This window comes from Octopus sinensis, linkage group LG24 (genome assembly GCF_006345805.1).
Source record: "Octopus sinensis linkage group LG24, ASM634580v1, whole genome shotgun sequence".
NCBI classification, from domain to species: Eukaryota; Metazoa; Mollusca; class Cephalopoda; order Octopoda; family Octopodidae; genus Octopus; species Octopus sinensis.
The window spans coordinates 1,513,349-1,523,348 of NC_043020.1; the positions used below are offsets into that span (position 1 = coordinate 1,513,349).

Consider the following 10,000-nt stretch of genomic DNA (forward strand, 5'->3'; position numbering starts at 1 on the left):
TGTATTCGTGTTATGTTTGATTAATCCTCGCGCACTTATTATTATTATTATTATTATTACTATTATTATTATTATTATTACTATTATTATTATTATTATTATTATTATTATTAGTAGTAGTAGTAGTAGTAGTAGTAGTAGTAGTAGTAGTAGTAGCAGCAGCAGCAACAGCAGCAGCATTCAATTTTGTGCTTTGAAAAAAAAAAAAATAAAACCCTGGTTCATAAAACGGTTTGGAAGCTGACCAAAACATGAATTTTCTTTAAACTTACTGTAATCCCAAAGCCATGCAAAATTCATAAATTTTAAACATTAGGCACTGCACGTCACCGGTTACCATATCATAGTCATCTGCATACATACAATAAACCTAGCGTTTCTGCCCGTTTAGCACCATTTTTCTTAGACTATGATAGTTTCAAATTTTGGCCAGCAATTTCGGAGAAGGGCGTAGGTCAATTAGATCGACCCTTGTGCTGAACTCAGCGGAATTTGAATTCCGAAAGTTAAAACGGAGGAAATACCGCTAAGCATTTTGTCCGGTGCGGTAACGACTCTGCCAGCTGGCCACCCTAATAGACGATTTAATAATGATTTCAGATTTTGGCGGAAGGCCAGGAATTTTGAGGATGGGGCTAAGTCGTTTAGATGGACCCAATTCTCAACTGGTACTTATTTTTATTGACTCTGAAAGGCTGAAAGGCAAAGGTAACCCCGCCGGCATTTGAACACAGAATGTAAAAACGGACGAAATGTCGCTAAGCATTTTACCCGTCGTGCTAACGATTTTGCCAACTCGCCGCCTGTTTAGACAATTTAATAATTCTTTCTACTATAGGCACAAGACCAAAAGTTTTTTTGTGGGGGAGTAGTCGATTATATCGACCCCAGTGCGTAACTGGTACTTAATTTATCGACCCCACCCAAAGGATGAAAAGCTTAGTCGACTTCAGCGGAATTTGAACTCAGAACGTAGCGGCAGACGAAATATCACTAACCATTTCGCCCGGCATGCTAACGATTCTTATTTCTAAACTGCCCACAAGGGGCTAAACATAGAGGTGTCAAACAAGGACAGACAAACGGATTAAGTCGATTATATCGACCCGAGTGTGTAACTGGTACTTATTTAATCGACCCCGAAAATATGAAAGGCAAAGTCGACTTCGGCGGAAGCTGAACTCAGAACGTAGCGGTAAACGAAATATTACTAAGCATTTCGCCCGGCGTGCTAACGTTTCTGCCAGCTCGCCGGACTTGTACCTCGGAGGGGAACTTTCTAGGTTCAATCCCATGGTTATTCAAGACAGAAGAGGGTCTTTACCCTTTACCTTTTATGGTATGCCTGAAAGCGCCGGGCTCGCCGAATCCTTAACACGTCGAATAAAATGCTTACTCAACATTTCTTCCTTCTTTTTACGTTCTGAGTTCAAATCCTGCTGGGGTCAACTTTGCCTTTTTTATCATTGTTTTTGGGTGGAGTTGATGAAATAAAGTAGCAGATTAACCTTGGGATCGATGTTATCGACTTGCCCCCTCCCCTCAAAATTACTGGTCATGAAACCTGCAACAGACTAGAGTCCCGTCCAGGGAGATTGATGTAATCCCGGTCACTTAGACGCTATTTAAAACACGCCTTTTGAGTTCCAGGACAAGCAGAAATAAAACAGAAAATAAAGGTGTCTCGGAGGAAGATTTGGATACTATTTCTAGCACGTCAAGCGACCACTTAGAAATCTCTCTCATTTGTCAACTAGTTTGATAAATAATATTTATAAATTAGATTTGGCATTTAGAAACAAATATCTTTTAATACTCTTTCTAACAAGCTTAATCTTGATTAAAAGAGAACGATTTTTCCTTAATCAGTAATGTTTGTTTGTCATAACATTCAGCACCATTCTCCAACCTACCACATCGCTCCCCACTACAATGGACCTTAATATACCCTCTCCACACTACATCGTACAACTCCATACATACCACATCACCGCGCAGTATATTTTCCCTTTCTGTCTTAAAAGTAGTTCAGTGTTGCCTACAGCAATTGTCAACTATTCACATATAATCTATCTCTGTTGGTCTGTTAGCAACCACTCAACTAACCGAGCGACAAATTAAGGCGACAGTCAACTTAGTTACAAATTAGCTAGGCGCCATTTTAACTGAACAACAAGACAACATGGCGGCGAGCAAACGAATGGAAGCTAAGTGGACAACACTGGCCAGGATTAGTAATAGGGACAACGAGAAAACTGACCACAACTTACAACCTTGATCTTGCTCAGTGGACAACTCTTACTAGGATTAATAATGTGAGCAAGGGTGGGGTTGGGGGAAGAGGGCTTCTAGATTACAATATACAACCTTGACCTTGCTTAGGTCTACCCTGGAGGGGACATGCTCGTAAACTAAAATAAACTAAACAAGACTTTCCAGGGTCTGGCCTGGAAGGTCCTTAGGTCTCAGGAGATACAGGAATGATAAAACATCTATCAATCCCCTTGGAATCTCGGATTAAGTAGACCTATAATCAAAAGCCTTCTAGTTTTGACAATATCGTCTTTTTAGGGGTATTTAGGGTTATATTATCCAATGCTTTTATTCTTTATTTAAAGGAGCAGGGTGTCATGATCTATTTCTAGCGGGTCAAGCGACCGGGTGTGAAGAGAAGTTTCCCAAGTTGGTACTCATATCTAATACGTAGACAGAAAACGCGGAACGTTAATTAAAGAATGTCGTCCATATCTAGCCTGTCAGTTTGTTGAAAATAGCAGCCGAATATCCCTCAAGTCCTTGATAGACAAAAAGACGAAATGCACCAATCCTTCATCTGCCCAGTCCTTCATCTCCAGAATGTCGGCTTTCTGGAGTTACTTCCTGCATTTCTGTATGTCTGCCAGTTTGTCTACCTGTCCACCGGCCCACCTCTCTCTCTATCTAGCTATCTGCGTGTCTGTCCCTCCTTCCGTCCGTCCACCCATCCATCCATCCATCTAGCTAGTCAGCTATCCATCGATGTATACATACACCCTCCACACACATACATGCACACACACGCACACACGCCCCCCACATATAATAGTAACTGTTGCACAGAACAACACAGAAGGGCTGTGGTCAAAATCTTGGCCAAAATCAACACATATACAAACCGGGGGCATAACAATATGTCCTTATGTTCCTTGAATATGTGTTCATTTTGACCAGGAATAACTTGATACCTGAATCTGCCTTCCTCTATTGAATTTTGATATATATATATATATATATATAATATATATATGTATGTATCACTGTCCCGTTCTTGTTACCACTTTCACTCTCTGTAAAAAATCCCAAATTTTATTTAATTTGCTTTGCGGGAAGGATTGTTTCAACGAAGTCGCGTATTGTCCTTACCTTCGAAAAGGCGGAGTAGATGAAACAGGGACAACTGAAGAAGGGGAATATTCTTTATGTTGCATCTCTCGTTTCTCTGTTTGTCTTTGTCTTTTTCGTTGTTCGAAAAAAGTTCGTTTTCTATGTTTTTGTTTTCATGGTTTCGTTTCTCATTGTGTTCAACGTTTTTTTTAATGTCCTGTACCCATATATGCATGTGTATATACATATATATGTAGGTATGTACATATATGTATGTATATATGTATATATTTATATATTATTTATATGATATATATATATATATATATGCGTGTGTAAGTGTCTATGTGTCTCCTTCACTCTGTCTCTCTCTATGTCTGTCTGTCTGCTTGTGTCTGTCTGCCTATCTGCATGTGTATTTATCTAGCTGTGTATATGTAAATGTACATGCATATATTTTTACACACAGACACACACACACACACACACACATAACATATGCACGCAAATACTTATGTATTTATTTAGAAATGCATACTGATTTGCATGGGCGAGACGCAAACAATAGCGATAAAAAAAAACAAAAAACAACAACAACAACATCTATCATTGTGTTCTTTGCAATATTTGTTCTGCACCGAGTTAGAGACAATCCTTTGGCATTCTCACTGTCAGAAACTTGTAATTAACAACGTCATGGTTCAGTAATTGTGATATAAAATAAAATAATGGCTAAATTACGTTTTTTCCCAATGACAGATTTTTTTTTCTACTAAAGTTCACTTTTTTATCACCGCTCTATGAACATTTACTTTATATATTAAAGTGTTTGTTGACCAATCCACTACTGCCACGTTTATCTCTTCCCGGATCTACTGTATGTGTGATTTATTGTGTGCACATACGTGTTGGTGTGCGTATGCATGTGCTTTTGTGCACGTATGTGTATATATGCCTATATGCGTATATATATGTATGTGTGTGTGTGTGCTTGTCTCTGTGTGTGCGTGTGTTTGTATGTCTATGTATGTATACGTTTCTTTAATGGTGTATATGTATGAGTGTGCGTGTGCTTGTCTCTGTGTGCGCGTGTGTATGTATGTCTATGTATGTATACGTTTCTCTAATGGTATTTTGTTTTCTTTCGTCGCCATTGCTAAGATTATACGTCTACGTATTTTATCACCTAAAAGTGAAAATATTTTATTTACTTATTATCGACTATTTATGTTTTATACACGCTGACTCAAGTTTGTTTATGCTACTCCTTTGATGGGTGGTATGATGTCGGGAGGTTGGTGTCGAGGTGTTGTATTTAAGGTATAATTCCCCACAATCCTTTCCTATATTTAAAATTGATCCTGTCGGCTCTACCTTCTGACACCAACGCCTGCAAGGACAAAGAAGAAAAGTAGATAACGAAGGAATTTTGATTCAAGTTAAGTAAGATAAAGCACGACAATAAATATATTTATTTATTGTATGGCATTAGAAAATTTTCCAAATGTGCCTTCTGTATGAACGATAAACGTAGTTGCTGGCTATCATACTTAGTGAGCTATCTATCCATCTATCTATCTATCTATCTATCTATCTATCTATCTATCTATCTATCTATCTATCTATCTATCTATCTATCTATCTATCTATCTATCTATCCGCTCAGTCGAAGTCGACTCTCGGTCACTCGTTGGATCAGTGTCCTCCAGTCAGTTCTATCCTGGGCCGCTTCTTTCAGATTGGCCATGTCCATTCCGGTATCACTCTTGATGGTGTCAAGCCAGCGGGTTCTTGGTCGGCCTCTTCCTCTCTTGCCACTGACCATTCCAAGCATGATGTCCTTCTCCAGGGATTTTCTCCGCATAATATGACCGAAATATGCCAATCTATGCTTGGTGATCCTAGCTTCTAACGACAGTTTCGGCTTGATCTGCTTAAGAACTTCTCCATTGGCGAGCCTTGCTGTCCATAGAACCCACAAAAGTCTTCTCCAACACCAAAGCTCGAATGCATTAATTCTCTTCTGGTCAGCTTTCTTTAGTGTCCAGGTCTTGCATCCATATGTTGCTATTGGGAAGACAATTGCATTCACCAATCTGCATTTGGTAGCGAGTCTGATGTCTCTACTCTTCCAGACCCTGCTCATGCTGACCATTGCCTCTCTGCCTAGTACTATCCGCCGTCTTATTTCTGGAGTGCAGTCACCATCTGGATTTATTTTGGAGCCAAGGAAAATGAAATCATCAACTTAGTGAGCAGGTACCGTAAATCTTCGAGTATAGTCCGCCCTTGAGTATAATATGCAGGGGATTTTTAGGGATCTATACCTCTGAAAAACCTAAACATTGTGTATAATACGCACCTCTTCTCTAACTTGAGTCGTGCGTAATTAAGCCAGCAGCACCTAGTCAAACAAACACTTCCGCGCATGCGTAATACAATAATGGTGGTGTTCTTAACTGTTATATGGGAATGTAAATGTTTCCAAATTGTGTTTGTTACATGTTATTCTGTGTTTTGAATACTTTTATTTTAATAAATGTTGCTTGTTGCAAGTTATGGATGATTCTTTTGTGACTTCATTGCTTTCAGGCTTAGCTTAAGGTATTTTCGTGCCCAGCATCACAAAATACGTCTGAATAAACATTGCCGGACAGCAAATAGAGACTCGGATATGGCTTAGAAAATATTTTTCCTTTTTAACTTCGTATATAGTACGCCCTGGGGATTTTGACCTTTAAATTTTGGGAAAAAAATGCGGGTTATACTCGAGGATTTACGGTACTCATTTTTAACTGAACTCTTTGCTGTCTTGTATATCATATACCTCACACAAGACATATTTCTCTGGCGTCTGTGTATCATAGCTGTTACATATGCCCATTTTTTTTCAATCATTTACCCCTAATATAGATGAATGTTTTACATCATTCAGAGCATATGAAACAAAAGTTAAATAGAAGTCTGAAAACAAGCATGGATGTTCAAGACAAACTTATGGAAATGCTTTGACCAAGCAAGCAGAGGGTTAATGTAAACAAACTGTTGTCGACTGATGTGTCTGTCCTATCGGCAGTGGGCATAAATTAAGTATGATATATAGATGACTATTTTACATTAATACTGCCTCAACTGCGTATACTGGATTTTTATTCAGCAGGACAGCTATTCGCAACATCCGTGAACATTTTATTCACCGTTTCGTATTTTAGTGATGGCGAATTCTCACCGGAGAACGTGGCTGACTTCGAGTACGAACCATTGAGACGTGATCCTGTGACCGACCAGGCTATCGCTTGTTGTTACACATCGCTGGTCACAATGCGTTTTTGCATTGTTTTAGCATTGAAATGATGCCACCACGCTGATTAGGTCAGCAGGCTATCAATCTTCCCTGATCGAAAGGGAGACTGCAGCAACGTGAAATGAAGTGTTTTGCTCCAAGAACACAACGTGCTGCCTAGTCAGGGAATCGAACCCACGTTCAAGCGCCCGTGAGTGCAACAGCCTAGCCACTAGTCCACGTGCCATATTGAAGCTTAAAAAGTCCTCAATATACCTAGTGTTCTCGTTGGCTGCTACTGGGACGAATTCTTGTCTCCCTTTAATATCTACTGTGTATTTAACATGGCACGCCCATGAGAAATATCGTCTCAGAAGATATATCGTAGTAACTGGCTTATCGATATTGTGTCTACATTAAGTGTTATATATACAAGATGACCCACGACCCGTTGTGTCACCGGGAAACTCTGAATTTCCCAGCAACGGAATTTTGTTTCGTGGGTTTTTTTCTGTTCCAGGTTATTTCGCATGCTTTCGACGAATGTGACATCGAAATCACGTGTAAACGGCTCCTTTCCCCAGAAAAGGAAAGATTTGGCTGCTATTTCTTGCACGACTTACTACCACATAACAGGTATTCCGGGTCCTTTATCGCAAATAGCTGTTACGTGGCAGTAGGGCGTGCTAGAAATAGCAGCCACATATGTTGAATGCACACAGAAAAACCTATGGAAAAAAAAACTATTTGATACTAAGTTTGCAAACCGGTCTTTTAAGAAATATTTACCGTAATGGTATTCACATATTCCGCCGAGGTTGACTTTGCCTTTCATCCTTTCGGGGTCGATAAATTAAGTACCAGTTACGCACTGGGGTCGATGTCATCGACTTAATACCTATGTCTGTCCTTGTTTTTGTCCCCTCTGTGTTTAAGCCCTTGTAGGTAATAAAAAAATAGGTATTTCGTCTGCCGTTACGTTCTGAGTTCAAATTCCACCGAGGTCGACTTTGCCTTTCATCCTTTCGGGGTCGATTAAATTAAGTACCAGTTACGCACAGGGGATCGATGTCATCGACTTGATACCTATGTCTGTCCTTGTTTTTGTCCCCTCTGTGTTTAGCCCCTTGTGGGTAATAAAGAAATAGGTATTTCGTCTGTCGCTACATTCTGAGTTCAAATTCCACCGAGGTCGACTTTGCCTTTCATCCTTTCGGGGTCGATTAAATTAAGTACCAGTTACGCACAGGGGATCGATGTCATCGACTTGATACCTATGTCTGTCCTTGTTTTTGTCCCCTCTGTGTTTAGCCCCTTCTGGGTAATAAAGAAATAGGTATTCACTAGAAAATAATTTTAAAAAAAAACATTGAAATATTGTCTGTTTAAAGAAAACTAAAATATAAATACTTACTGTACAGGCGCAGGAGTGGCTGTGTGGTAAGTAGCGTAGCTTGCTAACCAACCACATGGTTCCGGGTTCAGTCCCACTGCGTGGCATTTTGGGCAAGTGTCTTCTGCTATAGCCCCGGGCCGACCAATGCCTTGTGAGTGGATTTGGTAGATGGAAACTGAAAGAAGCCTGTTGTATATATGTATATATATATATGTATGTGTGTGTGTGTTTGTGTGTGTATGTTTGTCCCCCTAGCATTGCTTGACAACCGATGCTGGTGTGTTTACGTCCCCGTCACTTAGCGGTTCGGCAAAAGAGACCGATAGAATAAGTACTGGGCTTACAAAGAATAAGTCCCGGGGTCGATTTGCTCGACTAAAAAAAGGCGGTGCTCCAGCATGGCCGCTGTCAAATGACTGAAACAAGTAAAAGAGTAACAGAGTAAAGAGAGAAATACTTACTGTACAAACAACTTACATGAGCTTGGCGGTATTGGTAGTAGTTGTAGTAGTAGCAGAGAGGGTGGGTGGTAGAAGTAGTTGTAGTAGTGGTAGTAGTAATGGTTGTGTCTGTCGTATTAGTGGTGGTAGCGTTTGTAATTGTGGTCGTTATCTGGCATTTCAGCCCAGATAATGATATACGTATGTCCTTGTTGCGTTGCGCTGGTCGTACGTGCTACACAGTAAAGTTGTCACTTTTATGTCTTTCTTCACAGCTTGAAGCAAAAATAAAATAAAACACACACACACACACGCACGCACACGCACACATGCACACACACACACACACACACACGCACACAGACACAGACACACAGAGACACACACACAGACACACAGACACACACACACACATACACACAAACACACACACAGACACACACACACACAGAGACACACAGACTCACACAGACACAGACACACACAGACACACACACAGACACACACACACACACAGACACACACACACACAAAAACACACACACAGACACACAGACACACAAACACAGACACACGCACACACACAGACACACACACAGACACAAACACACCCACACACACACACAGACACACAGACACACACACATACACGCACACACACACACACACACACACACGCACGCACGTACGCACATACACCTCACACGCACACACCACTTTTCATACCCAAACCATTTCCTTCGGCTGCCACCCCAGTATGACGAGACAAACCTGATAGCTCCTGTGCGGTCGCTCGACATACTAGACACAGCAGCAAAATCTTCTACAAATCATACCCGACTGTTTTAAGTGAAGGACACATATTATCATAATATAGCGCTAGACATGTTGCTCAACTGACGGCGTGGTCATGGCTGAAATGTCTTTGATCATAGATCTGCTTCATCTAGTTTGACTAAATGGCTAAACGACAATAGCGGCAACAATAAGAATTCTTTCTACTAAAAGAGAAGGCCTGTAAGTTTGGGGAAGAGGGCAAAGCGATTACATCTACCCCAGTACATGGCTGGTACTTTATTTTATCGACCCCTCCCCCCAAAGAATGAAAGGCAAAAGTCGACCTCGGCGGAATTTGAACTGGGAACATGAAGACGGGCGAAATGCCGCAAAACATTCTGCCCGGCGTGCCAATGATTCTGCTAGCTCGTCAACAACAACAACAGCAAAAACAATAATATATTGGTTTCAAATTTTGCCACAAGGGCAGCCATTCTGCGAGAGGGGATAAAATGACTGAAGAACCAATCTTCAAAAACAACAACAGTAACCCATGCTTTCGAATTAGCCATCCATACGACAAGGAGAGATGCTTTGGGTATGTTCTTCAGGGCAACGGGGTTGTGTGCATGATACACAAGCAATGGCTTTAACTTAAAATCTCCTGCACAATTACCTTACCTCCCAACATAATGGTCACATGTTCTTTTGAGATCTTGTAGTCTGGAATAGCTTTGTCCT

General features: G+C 40.6%; 1 protein-coding gene across 1 annotated transcript in view; it reads left to right on the forward strand.

Annotated features, from left to right (window-relative positions):
• Window positions 1-8,084: 8,084 nt before the first annotated feature.
• Window positions 8,085-10,000, forward strand: part of LOC118767738 (fat-like cadherin-related tumor suppressor homolog) — a 65,461-nt gene continuing 63,545 nt past the window's right edge. Inside the window, exon 1 of the mRNA XM_036512809.1 lies at window positions 8,085-8,095. The gene's annotated coding sequence lies outside the window, so the exon portion shown is untranslated. The remainder of the gene's footprint in view (window positions 8,096-10,000) is intronic.